This window comes from Trichosurus vulpecula, chromosome 8, assembly GCF_011100635.1.
Source record: "Trichosurus vulpecula isolate mTriVul1 chromosome 8, mTriVul1.pri, whole genome shotgun sequence".
NCBI classification, from domain to species: domain Eukaryota; kingdom Metazoa; phylum Chordata; class Mammalia; order Diprotodontia; family Phalangeridae; genus Trichosurus; species Trichosurus vulpecula.
In genome coordinates, this window is record NC_050580.1 from 68985106 (window position 1) to 69003061 (window position 17956).

Sequence of the window (17956 nt, forward strand, 5' to 3'; positions counted from 1 at the left end):
CTCCCAAAACTACCAGATACTCCTGGATTTGATTTTTTTCCTGTTCTGAGTTTGATTAGAGATGAATTTTGTCTGCAGTGAAAATCATGTCATGCATTCCTGTGAAACTGCAGTTAGTTCTTTGGTGAAGAAAAGGAAATATGCATACCTAAGTTGTCAGTCACTTGGATTGTGCCTGATCTACTACCAATTTGTACTTTCCCAATGAAATAGTTCTTAAAGTTCTCTTTCCCTCCTTTGCAACATTTAATTTATCCATACATAATGTAGCTAATCTGGTGTAAGACTTTTTTTACACTTTGAAAGAATTGCATTCTAAATTCAAATGCAGACATACCATAGAACAATATAAAAGACCAATAGTTGATGGAAGATGTGTGATGTAGATTATATAGAAATTTATTGATTTTGATTCTTTTACTCCTATTGTTCCAATGGAATGTAAGATACTTGAGGGCAAGTATTTTCTGTTATTTTTTTTGTATCTCTAGTGCCAAGCTCTGCGGTCGCTCTCCCACCAATATTGTAATGCAAACCAAGGGCTGTCTATGTCTTGTTGACATCTAGCATTCAATGCAAGCACCTTCATGGCAAGGGTTATATCTTTTTTTTTATCATTGCATCTTTGGCATCAAACACTACCTTGAACACAGCAGACACTTTAATAACTGTTTACTGAATTAAATTGAATTGTTTTCCAGGAATAGGTTCAGATAGCTATTTGAAAGGCAAACCGTGAAAGTTCCTTTGGGAAGAGAGCTTCTCAGACTTTTGTTTTCTCTTTTAATATAGTAAAATTCTAAAGTGTGTGTGTGTGTGTGTGTGTGTGTGTGTGTATGTGTGTCTAGCCCAATGATAGTTTTTAATGGACCTAATCATTCTTAGGGCATTCTTACTGACTGCTCTGAGGCTGAATACAACTTCAAACATCTTTGGCTTCTTTCTGTCATCTCCAGGTTCCAACAAATACAGCTTTAGCAAATACCCTTTTAAGCGCAGTTGAAGGGTATCAAAACTTTCCAAACTCTTTTGAAAAGGGCCCCTAGAAAGAAACTTAGTATATCCTCTCCAATAACACAGTTTGTTTAAAATCTATATTTCCATACCATTTTTTTGAGAGTCCTTAGAATTTAGGAGAGACCAACTGGTAAAGTGGATAAAGCATTGGACTTGTAGTTAGACATTTACTAGCTATGTGACCCAAGGAAATCACTTAACCTCTACAAGCCTTGGTTTATTTATCTATAAAATGAGATGGTTGAAGCATCCTCTAAGTTCCTTTTCAATTATGATTCTATGATGCAGTCCAAATTCCCTCTTTTGTCAATTGAGGAAACTGAGACTCATAGAGTTTAAGTAACTTTACTAGGGTTACATAAGTAGTAAGCAGTGAAACCAAGATTTGAATCCAGGCCATTTGTCTCCAGATTAGGCCTGGGCACTTCATCATACTATACAGATTCCCTATATGTATATGTGATCAGATATGTGATGTATGTGATAGCTTGCCTTCAAGCTGATATCTATATGTCAGATTCATGTGTTATCTATCTTTCCATCTGTCTATATCTATTGAGATGGTAAGACAATTGTCCATAACTTTCAGTTTCCCTCAGACAATAAAGACCCCTCTTCTGGAAACGTTAAACAATCTAAACCTCAAGATCCCCAGTAGGATTTTGTTCCTGAGTTTGGAATTTTTTTTTCATTCTTTTTTTTTTTTTCTTAAATGTGTACTTTACTTAGAAAATAATTATCCCAACCTAATAAATATTAATATTTATTTTTTTTGTTTGTTTTTTTTTTAATGCAATTTATTTATTTAACAAATTTGGTTTTCAGCATTGATTTTCACAACAGTTTGAATTACAAATTTTCTCCCCATTTCTGCCCTCCCCCCCCACTCCAAGATGGCGTATATTCTGGTTGCCCTGTTCCCCAGTCAGCCCTCCCCTCTATCACCCCCCTCCCCTCTCATCCCCTTTTCCCTTCCTTTCTTGTAGGGCAAGATAAATTTCTACGCCCCATTGCCTGTGTATCTTATTTTTTAGTTGCATACAAAAAGTTTTTTTTTGTTTTTGAACATCTGATTTTAAAACTTTGAGTTCCAAATTCCCTTCCCTCTTCCCTTCCCACCCACCCTCCCTAAGAAGTTGAGCAATTCAACCTAGGCCACACATGTATTATTATGTATAACCCTTCCACAATATTCATGTTGTGAAAGGCTAACTACATTTTGCTCCTTCCCAACCCATCCCGCTTTATTGAATTTTCTTCCTTGACCCTGTCCCCTTTCCAAAGTGTTTGTTTTGATTACCTCCACCCCCATCTGCCCTCCACTCCATCATCCCCCTGCCTTTTATTTTTTTTTTTTTTATCTTCCTCCCTCTTCTTTCCTGTGGGGTAAGATACCCAACTGAGTATGTATGGTATTCCCCCTCAGGCCAAATCTGATGAGAGCAAGGTTCACTCATTCCCCCCTCACCTGCCCACTCCCCTCCTCTCCTAGAACTGCTTCCTCTTGCCACCTTTATGGGAGATAATCCACCCCATTCTATCTCTCCCTGTCTCCCTCTCTCAGTAAGTTACTCTCTCATCCCTTAATTTCATTTTATTTCTTTTAGCTATCTTCCCTTCATCCTCAACTCACCCTGTGTCTGCTCTCTTTCTTTTACATATATATATATATACACATACATACACATACATACATATACACATAGATACATGCATACATACACATTCACTTATATATATACATAAACATATATATATGCATATATATATATGCATATTCCCTTCAACTACCCTAATACTGAGGTCTCATGAATCGTACTCATCATCTTTCCATGTAGGAATGTAAACAAAACAGTTCAACTTTAGTAAGTCCCTTGCAATTTCCGTTTCTTGATTACCTTTTCATGCTTCTCTTGATTCTTGTGTTTGAAAGTCAAATTTTCTATTCAGTTCTGGTCTTTTCACTGAGAAAGCTTGAAAGTCCTCCATTTTATTGAAAGTCCATATTTTGCCTTGGAACATGATACTCAGTTTTGCTGGGTAGGTGATTCTAGGTTTTAATCCTAGCTCCATTGACCTCCGGAATATCGCATTCCAAGCCCTTCGATCTCTTAATGTAGAAGCTGCCAGGTCTTGGGTTATTCTGATTGGGTTTCCACAATATTCAAATTGTTTCTTTCTGGCTGCTTGCAGTATTTTCTCCTTGATCTGGGAGCTCTGGAATTTGGCAACAATATTCCTAGGCGATTTCTTTTTGGGGTCTATTTGCGGAGGCGATCGATGGATTCTTTCAATTTCTATTTTGCCCTGTGGCTCTAGAATATCAGGGCAATTCTCCTTGATAATTTCCTGAAAGATGGTATCTAGGCTCTTTTTTTGATCATGGCTTTTAGGTAGTCCAATAATTTTTAAATTATCTCTCCTGGATCTATTTTCCAGGTCAGTGGTTTTTCCAAGGAGATATTTCACATTGTCTTCCATTTTTTCATTCCTCTGGTTCTGTTTTATAATATCCTGATTTCTCATAAAGTCACTAGCTTCCACTTGCTCCAATCTAATTTTTAAAGTAGTATTTTCTTCAGTGGTCTTTTGGACCTCCTTTTCCATTTGGCTAATTCTGCCTTTCAAGGAATTCTTCTCCTCATTGGCTTTTTGGAGCTCTTTTGCCATTTGAGTTAGTCTATTTTGTAAGGTGTTGTTTTCTTCAGTGTATTTTTCAGTATTTTTTTGGGTCTCCTTTAGCAAGTCATTGACTTGTTTTTCATGGTTTTCTTGCATCCTTCTTATTTCTCTTCCCAATTTTTCCTCTACTTCTCTAACTTGCTTTTCCAAATCCTTTTTGAGTTCTTCTATGGTCTGGGGCCAGTTCATGTTTTTCTTGGAGGCTTTGGTTGTAGGCTCTATGACTTTGCTGTCTTCTTTAGGCTGTATGTTTTGGTCTTCTTTGTCACCAAAGAAAGAATCCAAAGTCTGAGACTGAATCTGGGCGCGTTTTCGCGTCCTGGCCATATTCCCAACCAACTAACTTGACCCTTGAGTTTTTCAGTGGGGTATGACTGCTTGTAGATTACAGAGTTCTATGTTCTACGTTTGGGGGGGAGGTGCCAGCTCTGTCAGAGCCGCACTCCTCCTTCCCCAAGGACCCCCAGTCCAGACTGGGCTCAGATCTTCCGCAGGCTGTGCACCCCTGCTGTGATCCGCCACTTATTTCCCCCCACCAGGTGGGCCTGGAGCCGGAAGTAACAACAGCTGTAGCTGCCCCACCTCCGCTGCCCCCGGGGCTGGAAGCCGAACCGCGAACTCCTTCCACTCCCGCAGCTTTTCCCACTAACCTTCTCCGCAGTCTTTGGTGTTTGTGGGTCGAGGGGTCTGGTAACTGCTCACGTATTCAGGGCGCTAGGGCCCCCTCCGCCCGGCTTCCGGTCTGGATCGTCCACGCCGCTCAGGCTGGGCTCTGCTCCACTCCGTTCCCAGCTCCCAGCTCCCAGCTCCGTGTGGAATAGAGCTCACCCAGAGACCATCCGGGCTGTCCTGGGCTGGAGCCCTGCCTCCCTCCGCTGTTCTGTGGGTTCTGCCGTTCTAGAACTGGTTCAGAGCCATTTTTATAGGTTTTTGGAGGGACTCGGGTACGGAGCTCACTCTAGTCCGTGCTTACCAGCCGCCATCTTGGCTCCGCCCCCTTTTTTTCATTCTTAAAAGCTCTTTTGAGTTTAAGAGGGAAACATAATTCTTATTTATTTATTAAGTCTGAACTTATGATATCATTTTAATAGAGTACTTCCAATATGGAAACTCCCCGTACTGGTAGAAAACAGTCAGCAATTTGTAATCCTAGAGAGTAGGTTGGCTTATGTGATGTTTACCTTAGGATCTCATAGCTAGTGAGTCTTAAAGGTAGGACTTGAATCTACATCTTTCTGAATCTAAGGCCACATGCCCTTCATCCACTATACAACACTGATTGTATGTGTGGGCATACACTTACCTATATATGAGACTTTAAATTTGTAAAATAGCATACATGTGTTATCATTTAATTTGAGCCTTATAACAATCTCTGTAGGTAGGTTTACAGATGAAGAAACTGAGGCATCTAAAGGTTCCCATAGTCACATAGCTAGGAAGTGCTTCATTTTCACCAAGGTGCTACTGACTCCAAATCTAATATCTCTTCTATAATACAAATCCACTCAAAAAAAATGTAGAGCAAGAAATATAGAGACTTGTTAACTTTAAACTCATTAATAGATGAAATCTTACATTTGTTTTCAAAATAATTATGCATTTGGTTTGAGATGTGTTTAATTCTTAAGATAAAATTCTTCTAAAGGTGTACATTTGTATAAACTAGGTCAGTTTAGGACTTTTGTCTAATAGATTCCACCTTTGAGAATACCATTTTCAAGTTTGTCATAGCTCTTTCTTAAACCAACAGATGTCTATTAAGATTGTCCTTTTGAATGCCAGGGTATCAAGTCAGAATTTTAGAACTAGAATCTATCTAGAATTACAAGCAAGTCACATCTAAGATATTAAATAAATTTTCTACCTCAATTTTTTCAGGTGTAAAATCAGATTAACAAAACACATCAACCATCTACCTCTGAGAACTTGTGGAGGGGGCTTTCAAATATGGCAAAGGTATACTAATACTAAGCAATAAAAATCCTGTGGCAAGGCCACTGCCTTATCAGTTCTCTCACTTAATATTTTTTCTGCTAGAATAGTAACCTACCATCACTGTTCCACACAGGCAAACCTCTGCCAAGCACTGTTAATTGGGTCAGCAAAAATACATCAGGAGCCACCCTTTATAACAAAGGAGAGAGAAGGAAAGAGGGAGTGGGGAAGAAGGAGGAGGAGGAGGAGGAAGAAGAAGTGAAAGAGGAAGAGGAGGAGGAGGAAGGGGAGGAAGAAAAGTCATCTTACAAGGGGCAGTTAATTCTATAGGATCAATATTATGAATGAGTAATCAGCCAAATGTTGCAGGAAGGTTTAATTGTGATTTGGTAGTGTTGTTTATGGAAAACAACATTGATCGGTGCAGCATTATATGGGCTTTCCCTATGATTGCTGTTGGCATTCCTGTTTGCAGGTCTGTGTTATTTTACTGCTTTGTTTTTAGCACCTCTCTCCTTTTTGATGACATCTGTGTGTTCATCTAAGATAGCATCATCAGCCATTGTGCAATTTTAGGTGATTGCTCTTTCCTTCTCTCATTTCCCTCTGAACCTTTCCTTAGGCTTTGTCCCTTCTCTAACTGTGACAGTCAGCAATGTCAAAAAAAACAGAGCCTTGCCTCTGAGCATGCCTAGGGCATCCCTGGTGAGTGCTTTGGTTCCCTCTTTTGATCTGCCAGCTTCAGCCAGGGGGTATCACACTGACTTGAACAATATGGCTTTTCAGTGAACCAGTAGAGGTACAATCAGTCAGGCTTTTTACAGCTCAGTTACCTTAATCATCAGCCAGGAGATGCCACCTTGCCAAATTTTCTCCTCTGAAGCTGCCTGGCTGACTGGCTTTTGACCCTGACTCATGGAAAGGAATCTTTGCAGGTTAACCAACTCTAAGCGAAAATGAAACCAGTTGGCAGAAGTATGCATTTGACACTGAAATAATATGTGTACCTTTTATACTTAAGAAGTAAAGCCGACAGGGTAAGAACAGAGTTTTTTATAACTTTGCGAATTGTGAAGAAGTAAACTGAAAGTGGTATACTCAAGTACTATATCCCAAATAGCTTTGAGTATTCGGATAGAGAGAGTGTGTCACAGGGACCACAGGGCCACAGAACTGCATCATGGGATACCATTAAGTGGACAAAGTTACTCAGTGGTGTTCTGGAGCCCTAAAAGAATTAAACAGTATCACACTGTTTTACAATGAGCATCAGAGTAAAGCAGACATTTAGCCTGCCCAGCCCCCTCGATTTCCAACTCATTTCCCCCTCCTATAATCTCTCCTAAAAGCTTCTCAAAGGCAGGGGCTGTTTGTCACTTTTGTCTTTGCATATCCAGTACATAATAAGGTGCCTGTTACAGAATAGGCCCTTAATATAATTCTTGATTGACCTAATGTCTTATAGGCTGTCCTAATTTTTTTTTTAATTTTTGACTCTATGATTTCCTGGGTTTACGGAGCTACCAGTCAAGAACTTTCACTACCGGTTCAAATCAGCATCTTTCCCTCAGTTAGGTAAATGCCCAGGGCTGTGAGAAATTCAATGACTTGCCGAGGCTCACACAAGCAATGTGGCAACTTCTAGGTCATGTTATAGTAGACTTGAACCCATTTCTTCATGACTCAGGATGGCTCACTCTCCACTACACCATAATGCCTTTCTTCTAATTTATAGCAGTTTTTTTTTTTAAATTTGTCATATCTCTGCTTCTAGCTTCTTGACAGCAAAGGCTGTGTTTTATTCATCTTCATATCCAGTAAAACTCTATCCTTCATCCTGGCATCAGGGAGACCTTGGGTTGTCAAAGACAATGATAGTGGCATGGAAGCTCTGGTGAATCCTGCCAAACTAAAAAGTCTGGGAAATAAGCCCAGTGTCTGTCATTCATGAGCAAACCTAGCTATGTTGGGAAAGACTTGCCACTAGAAAGTTGGCCACTCATTGCTGATTTTTTTTTGTCCCAGTAACTCATGAATCCATCTACTGAGGAATATAGAACTCATCTGAAACTGTGGAGGGATTAGCATCACTCACCAAACGATAGATCTTTTGAAGGAATTCCCAGCCTAGTATTTCTGCACTAAAGAAAAATTGAATAATAATAAGCTAAAATGTTTATAATATTTACTCTGTGCTAGGTGCTTTGCAGAGTCATTTCATTGATCCTCACAACAATCCTGGGAGGTAGGTTTTATTATTATCCCCACTTTACAGATAAAGAAATGACAAACAGAGGCTAAATGAACTCCTCAGGATCACAGAGACAGTAAATTTCTGAGGTCAGATTTGAACTCAGCTCTATCCTGTCTCATACATGCCTCAGAATTATACTTTTGAATGACAGAGTTCATCTGGTCTAGGAACTACCTGCTTAGCAATGCTGGAGTGACCAAGTGAAGGTGGTGGCCTTTATCTTATAGTTGCGTGAAGATCACTCCTGATGAGGAAGCTGAGTCCCAGAGAGAGGAATCAAAGTCTCCAAGATAGTAGGGAGCAGAACCATTATTCTATCCCAGATCTTGACTCCCAACCTAGTGGAGTTTTTTTTTTTCCATTACACTCTACAGCTTCCCCTAGTCAACGATCAATAAATTTTTGTTGAACTGTAAGCACCAAGATGAAATTGTCATGAATTTCTAAGAATTTGAGAACTTATAAAAAGAAAAAGCCCAATCTGCATGATAGAATTTTGTGATGCTCTCATGTTTTATCCCAGCAAGGCGGGAGTTAAATTTCTCACTGTCTCAAGAAATCACCACCTGTTCTTTAGCTGTAATTGCAGTGAGAGATGTTTCCAACAGTTCCAATGGGGAGCAATTTTGGTGCTGACAAGAAAAGTCTGGCAAATTAGTGGGTCAGCTGAAGCAGATGGCACCGCTGCTGCTCCCAGGCTTAGTAAGCTGACCATTGGATGGGCCACACATTGAATGCATCTCCCCATTCTGCCCTGGCTCTCACTCTTATCATCTTTTTCCATAAATTGAGAGTTTATTTTTGAGGCAGACTTCCCAGTCTAAGCCTGAACTTCATAAAGGACAAAATCAAGCCACAGAAATTCAAAGAGGATAAATTAGAAGTAACTTGTGCCTCTTAGGAAACTGTCCTCCACAAAGCAGGCCTGCTGGGCAGTGAGCCTGGCCACACTGATGGAGCAAGCAATGTAGCCTAAAAAGGTTTGTTTTTTTATTAGTTTGTTTCCCCAAACTGAGTTCCAAGGGCATTGATCATATCATACTGTCTTTTGTATCACCCATCCACACCAAGTACATGGTAGATATTCAATGAATACTTGGTACTTCACAGGGACATAGATGGAACTAGAAGTGGATCTGAAAGGCCATAGGCCAAGGGTGGGGAACCTGCAGCCTCAAGGCCACATGTGGCCTTCTAGGTCCTTGGGTATGGTTTTTTGACCGAGTCCAAGTTTTACAGAACCAACTCTTTTATTAAGGGGATTTGTTGTGTGAAGTCTGGATTCAGTCAAAGGGCCACATATGGTCTCGAGTCTGCAGGTTCCCCACCCCTGCTCACAGGACCATAGGATCATAAACTTAGAGATGGCAGCGACCTTGAAGTCATTCGGTCCCATCTCTTCATTTTATATATAAACCAACTGAGGTAGAGAGAGGTTAACAAATTGTCACGGTTGACAGAGCAAGGATTCCAACAAGGTGCTCTGACTCTAAATAGATAACTCTTTGCCTTGAACCAAGCTATATCTGACAATTGGATTGCATATAAACTGTGAGTTTCTTAATGCTACTTTATCATTAGGATGTTGGTCTAGCACCCAACTTAGATAAAATTGTGAGGTAGGTGGTTCATTTTTATCTCCCTCAATTGTCCCATTGTGTACCCCTTTACACCCGCATTTGTATCTCCTTCATCCCCCTCCAATGGCCTCCTGGATTCCTCATAATCTCAGTCACAGAGAGAAAAAATTTGTAATTTGAGTTCAAGCATTTGGGTTTCAGTACCTCTTCTGTAACCTACTAGTTGTTTGACCTTCAACAAAGTATTTGACCTTTCTAAATCTCAGTTTCCCTGTCTCTTACATGGGAATATGAATGCTTAGATTACAATGGGGTTAAAATGAGAGAGCATATGTAAGATGTTTTGCGAAACATTATACATAAAGAAGCATTTGTTAGTAAAGAATTTTAAATATATTCACACTACTGTTTATCTGATCATTCAAGACTCAGCAGACATATTCCATAAGTCTATATCTAAAGCTGTTTCTCTGTCTAATTTAACCTTCAAATCACTATCTCGTAGTAGGGAGAGTAAATATAATATTCCCATTCTAAATATGGGGTGAGAAAGTAATAATAATAAAACGAAGAAGAAAAAAAAAGAATAAAGCAGAAGAGAGCAGAAGAAGGAGGAGGAAGAAGATGGAGGAAGAGGAGGAGGAGCTAACTTTCATATAGCACTTACTATGTACTAGGCACTGTGCTAAGCTTTTTATTTTTCAGTAAAGTCTGACATGTCTGTGACTCATTTTTAGAGTTTTCTTGGCAAAGATACTGGATTGATTTGCCATTTCCTTCTCTAGTGATTTTATAGATGAGGAAACTGAGGCAAACAAGGTTAAATGCCTTGGCCAGGTCATACAGCTAATAAGTGTCTGAGGCCAGATTTGAACCCAAGTATTCCTTACTAAGGCCCTATAGTCTATCCACTGCACCATCTAGCTGCCCACTGTGCTAAGAACGTTGTAATCATTATCTTATTTGGTTCTTGACACAACCCTGGAAGGTAAGTACTATTATATTCCCATTTTACAGATGATAAAACTGGGGCAAATAGATTTTTAAGTGACTTACTTAGGGTCACACACCTAGTAAATATCTGAGGCTGGATTTGTACTCAGGTCTCCTTGATTCTAGCTGTGGTGCTCTGTTGTGCCCCCCTAGAGCCATATATTAAGCTTAATGTTTTTTTTTTTTTTTTAAGAATGAATGCCTCTTACTTTATTGTTTCAGAAGCTAAGAAAGAGGACCTGAGATTTGGAAGAGTTGAAGGTGATAGAAGCAGGGCTCTTAATGATGGCATGCAAACAGAGAAACAAAAGATAGCGAATTTCCCATATGTTTTTTGGAATGGAGCTTGACAGACTTTTGCAAGATGGATAGATAGGTAGAACGAAAGACAGGAAAGAAGGATATATAGATACATAGATTAGATAGATGTATACTTGGATTAGATAGGTAGATTAATAGATTAGATAGATAAAAAGATAAAGAGAAATGTCTCTATATGAATAGAATCATAGACTAGTAGAGTTGGAAAAGGCCTCAGAGCTCTCTTTGGTATGGTAGAAGTGACTTTGGACTTGAAGTTAGAAGGCTAGTTTTCAATTCCTACCAATGCCTCTTACTAATTATATAACTCAGCAATTCACTTAACTCTTCTGAACCTCAGTTTTATTATCTGTAAAATGAAAATAATAAAGCTTACATAACTTGGTTAACACACATTGTTGTGATGAAAGTGTTTTGTAATAATGATTATTGCAGGAGATGTTTGTAGATTGTGTATTTTTTGAAGTGTCTTACATATCTATTAGTCTTCTTACACCAACCCTGTGAAGTGCATACTACAAGTCTTATACCCATTTCTTCATCTGTAAAACAAACTGGAGAAGGACACAGCAAACCACTCCAGAATCTCTGCCAAGAAATCCCCAAATGGGGTCACAGAGAGTTTGACATGACTGAAATGGTGACAACAAACATAGAAAAGTTGATTAACTTTGCTAAACCCCAGTATGAAAGCATCACATGCTGACCTGTATTGAGTTCGCAATTATCCAAGACCTTACAATTATCTGTGTCTACTAATGACTCTTTCTCCTTGTACTTAAGTGGTTGATTTTGTTAAAGCAAAGTACATGACTGCATTTATACTTCTTGAGTTTTCCTTTTTTCATTTATATTCATATGCATTTATATTATATTTATATACCATTCCTTACCCATTTAAATACTCATTCACTCACCCACTCACTCACTCAGACTTCTTATATTGCCCAGAGTTGAAGGGTAGTAGCTACTCACAGATCCCATTCCACTGTAGTTTTACATGTCAGCTATGACCTGCTCTATTCCTAAACTGGACTAGTTAATTTCCCTCTTCCTCTTATGCATCCTAGTGGCCTCATGACTTTAGGGGCTTACTATAGTAGTGTCAGACTTCCTGTGGATATCCAATAGGCTTTATTTAGCCCTACTATGCAGCTCAGAACACTTGGGCTCAAGTATTCACCAGCTTCAACCTCCACTAAGTAGAAAAGATGATTAGTATGCACCACCACACCTAGTTGAGACCTACAGAATTTCTACTGAAATTCAGGGTCTTTTTTTCCTATCTGTTGAGTTCTTTTGGTATCCCTGATGTATCATCCAAAGTGTTAACTATGCCTCTTGTTTTATGTCATCTGCAAATTTAATAAACGTGCCCTCTATGTCTTCATACAAGTCATTCATAAAAATTATAAAGAGAACAGGGTAAAGGACAGAATCCTGTGGCTTGCCCTCCCTCCCTCCAGATTGACAGCAATTCATTAATCACCACCATCTGTGTAGGGTTCTTCAATTAGTTCTGAACTCATCTAATTATATATTATCAGTTAGTCCTATTTCTCCATCTTATTCACAAAGATACTACAAATGACTTTGTAAGATACCTTGCTATAGTACAGATACAATAAATAAGATGACAAAATTATAAATTAGAGCTGGGACTGTTTGGTTTAATACCCTCATTTAGAGATGGAAAATCCAAGGACTAACAGAGTTTAATGACTCTGTTAAGGGCACACAGGAAGTAAGTGGCAGAATCAGGATCTGAACACAGACTTTCCACCTCCAAATCTCACATTTTTCTCACTGTGCCATGTCCTGGACACATATACCTGCCTTCTAGGCCCATTCCAGTTCCTCCTGCTCTCCAAACATCGTAGTCAGAAATGATCTTTCCCTCTTCTGTTTTCATTGATGGCCCTTATTCACATTTATTTTTGTCTGTTTGCAAGATCGCACATGTGTGTATATGTATTTTTAAATGGCCTTAGACTTGTCCTTCTAAAAAAGTAAATAAATTTGTACAAGATGACTTGTTAACATTAGCTGTTTTAATAGGTTTAGGCCCATGGTTTAATAGAGCAGATTTGAAATGCTTAGGTTCATAGTAAATATGTCATTGGAACTATAATAATGAAACATACCAATGACTCATCATTACACCTCCAGTTAGAGAGAAAATATTCTCTAACAATGAGCTGAAAGATTAGGATCTTAGTTCTATTCGAGGAAAGAATGAATACTCTCTCTCATTTGATTCCTAGAGCTTCCCTAAGATGAAGTAAACAAAGGGACCCAAGGAAATGGAAAAGTCATGGTCAGATTTTTTTTAATCGAAATAAAAGAGCATACTTAGAACCAGGGTTCTATCTCAACCAGTTGAAATAAAGCAGGAGAAAGGGTAAGGATTTCCAGATGCTCTGCATTCCACTTCAGATATGTCCCAGCCCCCATCAAAGACTCCAAACTCCAAATCAAAGACCCATGATTAAAAAAAAAAAGGTAAGGGAGAAGAAAAATCAGTCTCATAATTTGAGGAAGAAATTTTCCATTATAACTATCACTGCTGTCACGACCATACTGTCCTTCCTCATGGCTAGGCTAGTGGGAGAGAAGAAATACTGCAACTACTTCTTCTCTGCGAGTTCCTCCTCTTCTTGGAAGAGAGATCTTAAAAAGAAATTCAAATTTTTCTGGTATGGCTAGGCCATCTTCCCTAACATTTCTTTTCATTAATACCCTAGATATTCTAGACCTCTTGTTCTTCCAGATGAATTTTGTTATTATTTTATCCAGCTCTGTAAAATAATTTTTTGGTGGTTTGATTGGTGTGGCACTGAATAGATTAATTTAGGTAAAATTGTCATTTTTATCATATTAGCTCGGCCTAACCATGAGCAACTTATATTTTCCATTTATTTATATCTGACTTTATTCGTGTGAAAAACTGCAGGGAAAATTGGAAAATGATAGGGGAGAAACTGGGCATAGACCAATATCTTACACCATATACCAAAATAAGGTCAAAATGGGTTCATTATTTAGGAATAAATGCTGATACTATAAGCAATTTGGGAGAGCAAGGGATAGTTTACCTATCAGATTTATGGAAAAGCAAAGAATTCATGACACAAGAGAGAGCATTACAAAATGCGAAATAGATAATTCTGATTATGTTAAATTGACATGTTTTTGTATAAAAAAGCCGATGTGGCTGGGTGCCCCAAACTGGCAGAGATCCCCAGGCCTCCCAACACAGGACAGCAGTCTGTGGAACCCAGGAGCGGCAACCCAATGCCACCCGCCGTGAAAACACTTACTTCTGAGGCTTGCAGCCTGAAGGAATGAAATGCGGCTTCTCGAACTTCCAGGAGACATAATGTCCAGGTAAACAAACGGCTCTAATCCCTCACCCCCTCACGCAGAGAATTCCTTGGGGGAAAAAAAGAACACTGGAACACAGGAGAAAGAAGTGGAGCTTCAGTGGTCAAATAGTAGAAGTTCATTAGTACCAGAGGGGCAGAGTCGGCAAGGGTCAACACTAGGAGCCCAGACAGTAATCTTGCTCCGCCAGGGGAAGTGCCTGACATCAGCTCAAACAACAAACAGCTGAGACCATTGCTGAAAAGCAACAGTGCGGGAGAGCACCCATAGGGAGTGAGAAGTCAGGGAGCCAGACCCCTCCCCCACACCTCAGGAAACTGAAGGCTATAATTCTAGACTCACAATCCCCAGAATAAGAAAGCTGGGACAGAGAGCCCTGAGCCGCAAAGGCAGATATTTATTTTAAAGCCAGGAAAAGGCAAACCAACATGAAGAAGAACACAAAAAAACCGAGGACAACAGATTCTTTTTATGGAGACAGGAATGATCAAAATACCAATTTGGAAGAGGACAGAAGTGACACTATAGTTCCATCTGATACCTCAAAAGATAGTGTGAATTGGTCTCCAGCCCAAAAAGCATTGCTGGACGAGCTAAAGGAGGATTTTAAAAACCAAATTAGGGAGGTAAAAGAAAAAATGGAAAAAATGGAAAAGTCCCTAAAGAATAAGATTGTCGAAATGGCCATGGAGATTCAGAATCTAAATAGAGAAAAGGACACCCTGAGAGGTAAAATCAATGAATTGGAAAAGGAGACTCAAAAGCAAAATGTAAACACTAACTCATTAAAAATTAGAGTTCAGAAGTGGAAGTTAATGAATCTATGAGGCACCAAGAAGTAGTAAAGCAAAATGTTAAGAATGAAAAAATAGAAAAAAATGTGAAATATCTGTTTATGAAAACAACTGACCTGGAAAATAGATCCAGGAGAGACAATTTAAGAGTTATTGGTCTACCAGAAATCCACGATGAAAATAGGAGCCTTGACAGTATCTTCGAAGAAATTATCAAAGACAACTGCCCAGAGGTCCCAGAACCAGAGGGCAAAATAGTCATTGAAAGAATTCACCAATCACCCCCTGAAAGAGATCCCAAACTGAAAAGACCAAGAAACATTATAGCCAAATTTCAGAACTATAAACTTAAGGAGAAAATACTGTAAGCAGCCAAAAAGAAGAAATTCACATATCATGGAACTACAATCAGGATCACGCAGGATCTCTCAGCTTCCACATTAAAAGACAGGAGAAATTGGAATATGATATTCTGAAGGGCAAAGGAGCTGGGACTACAACCAAGGATCAACTACCCAGCAAAACTAAGCATAATTTTTCAGACAAGGAGATGGACATCCAGTGAAATAAGGGAATTCCAGTCCTTCCTTATGAAAAGGCCAGAACTCAATGGAAAATTTGATCTCAAAATACAAAACTCAAGAGAGACATAAAAACGTAACCAGGGGGAAAAACCCCACAAACCTTATTAACCAATAAGGGCAGGTTGATTGCATCTTTATGTGGGATTATATCATCTTACGTGTGTTTCATATACATATATATATATATATATACATATATACATACATACATACACATATATATGTCAGTCTTGAGAATGGTACAGCTATTATGGCAATTGAAAGGGATACACATAGATTGTGAATGCCTGTATAAATTAACAGATGTAAAGATAAAAAACATAAGTAAGAGATATAAAGAGAGGGTTATGAGAGAAGAGGTAAGGAGGTGGTAGAAAAGGGGAAATTACACCAAATGAAGTGGCACAAAAACATATTATAGTAGAGGGAAAGAAGGGAGGGACAAGAGCAGTATTTGAACTTCACTGTCATCTGATCTAGTTCAAGAAGGGAATAAGATACCCTGATAAGTTTAGAAATCTAACTTGTCCTACGGGAAGTAGGAAGGGGGGGGGGGAAAGGGAGGGGGGTGGTCAGAAGGGAGGGGAGAAGTAGCAAGTGGGAAATGGTAAGATAAGGGAGGGGAATAAAGAGGGAGGGTAAACTGAGGAAGGCAGCGGTCAAAAGCAAAACTTTGTTGAAGAGGAGAAGGGGAAAGGGAAAAATAAAAGCATAAACAGGGGGAAATAGGATGGAGAAAAAGACAGACAGAAATCATAACTCTGAACGTGAATGGGATGAAAACTCTCATGAAACAGAAGCAGATAGCAGAATGGATTAAAAACCATAATCCTACAATATGCTGTTTACAAGAAACACATTTGAAACAGGGGGATGCGCACAGGGTAAAGGTAAAAGGCTGGAGTAAAATATATTGTGCCTCAGCTAAAGTAAAAAAAGCAGGTGTAGAAATCCTAATCTCAGACAAAACAAAAGTAAAGATAGATTTAATTAAAAGAGATGAGGAAGGACATTATATCCTGCTAAAAGGCACCATAAAAAATGAAGCAATATCATTGTTTAACATATATGCACCAAGTGGTAAGGCATACAAATTCTTAGAGGAGAGGTTAAGGGAGTTACAGGAAGAAATAGACAGCAAAACTATAATATTGGGAGACCTCAACCTCCCCCTTTCTGAACTTGATAAATCTAACCTCAAAATAAATAAGAAAGAAGTTAAGGAGGTAAACAGAATTTTAGAAAAGGCAGGTATGATAGACCTCTGGAGAAAACTGAATAGGGATAAAAAGAAATATACTTTCTTCTCAGCAGTATATGGCACATACTCAAAAATTGACCATGTACTAGGGCATAAAAACCTCACAATCCAGTGCAGAAAGGCAGAAGTAGTCAAAGCACACTTTTCAGATCATGATGCAATAAGAATCATTTTCAATAAAGTACCATGGAAAAATAAGCTAAAAACTAATTGGAAACTAAATAATTTAATTCTAAAGAATGAGTGGGCCAAAGAACAAATCAGACAAACAATTAATAACTTCATTCAAGAGAATGACAATAATGAAACAACATACCAAAACTTATGGGATGCAGCAAAAGCAATTCGTAGGGGAAGTTTTATACCTCTAAATGCTTACATGAATAAAATAGGGAAAAAGGAGATCAATGATGTGGGCATACAGCTGAAAAAGCTAGAAAAAGAGCAAATTAAAACCCCCAATTAAATACCAAATTAGAAATACTGAAAATCAAAAGAGAGATTAATAAAATTGAAACCAAGAAAACTATTGAATTAATAAATAAAACAAAGAGCTGGTTTTATGAAAAAATCAATAAAATTGATAAACATTTGGTCCATTTGATTAAAAAAAAGAAAGAAGAAATTCAAATTACCGATATCAAAAATGAAAAGGGTGAGTTCACTTCTAATGAAGAGGAAATCAAAACAATAATTATGAATTATTTTGCCCAATTGTATGCCCATAAATTTGACAACCTTAGAGATATGGATGAATACCTACAAAAACATAAACTACCCAGGTTAACAGAAAAGGAAGTACAATTTCTAAATAACCCCATCTCAGAAAAAGAAATTGAGCATGCCATCAATGAACTCCCTAGGAAAAAATCTCCAGGGCCAGATGGTTTTACATGTGAATTCTATCAAACATTTAAGAACAACTAATTCCAATACTTTGTAGACTAGTTGGGAAAATAGGTGAAGAAGGAGTCCTACCAAATTCTTTTTATGACACAAATATGGTAGTAATACCTGAACCACGTAGAGTCAAAACAGAGAAAGAAAATTATAGACCAATTTCTCTAATGAATATTGATGCAAAAATTTTAAATAAAATATCAGCAAAAAGATTGCAGCAACTAATCACAAGAATAATACACTATGAC